The sequence below is a fragment of the Salvelinus sp. IW2-2015 genome, unplaced genomic scaffold (assembly GCF_002910315.2).
Source record: "Salvelinus sp. IW2-2015 unplaced genomic scaffold, ASM291031v2 Un_scaffold1940, whole genome shotgun sequence".
NCBI classification, from domain to species: Eukaryota; Metazoa; Chordata; class Actinopteri; order Salmoniformes; family Salmonidae; genus Salvelinus; species Salvelinus sp. IW2-2015.
This window is the reverse complement of record NW_019943297.1, coordinates 74,929-75,508: the sequence shown is the minus strand read 5'-3', so window position 1 is coordinate 75,508 and position 580 is coordinate 74,929.

The following is a 580-nucleotide window of genomic DNA, read 5'->3' as shown; positions in this document are numbered from 1 at the left end:
CGGTGAGAATCAGCGGCCTGTGTTCATAAAATGTCTGGGTAGGAGTACTGATCTAGGACCAGTTTGGTCTTTTACATCTTAACACAAGCTGGGCCTAATACCATTACATGGCATGGGGCAGTGGGTGGGGGAAAAGTACTCAATTGTCATACTTGAGTAAAATTAAAATACCTTTTAATAAAATGACTCGTAAAATACTACTTGAGTAAAGTCTAAAAAGTATTTAGGTTTTAAATAGCACGTGCTCGAGCAGGATATTTCACTGGTCACCATAGCCAACCACCCACCCGTAGCACGCCGCTCCAGCAGGTATATTTCCACTGGTCACTCCCCAAAGCCAACACTTTCTTTGCGCCGCCTTTTCCTTTCCAGTCTCTCTGCTGCCAATGGACTGGAACGCGAATTGCAAAAAAATCTCTGAACAGGCGGAGTCTTATATCTTCCTCTCTAACTTTAAGCACCAGCTGTCAGAGCAGCTCACAGAATCACTGCAGCTGTACGTAGCCCATCTGTAAATAGCACCACCCGACTACCTCATCCCCATAGTGGTATTTACCCTCTTGCTCCTTTGCACCCCAGT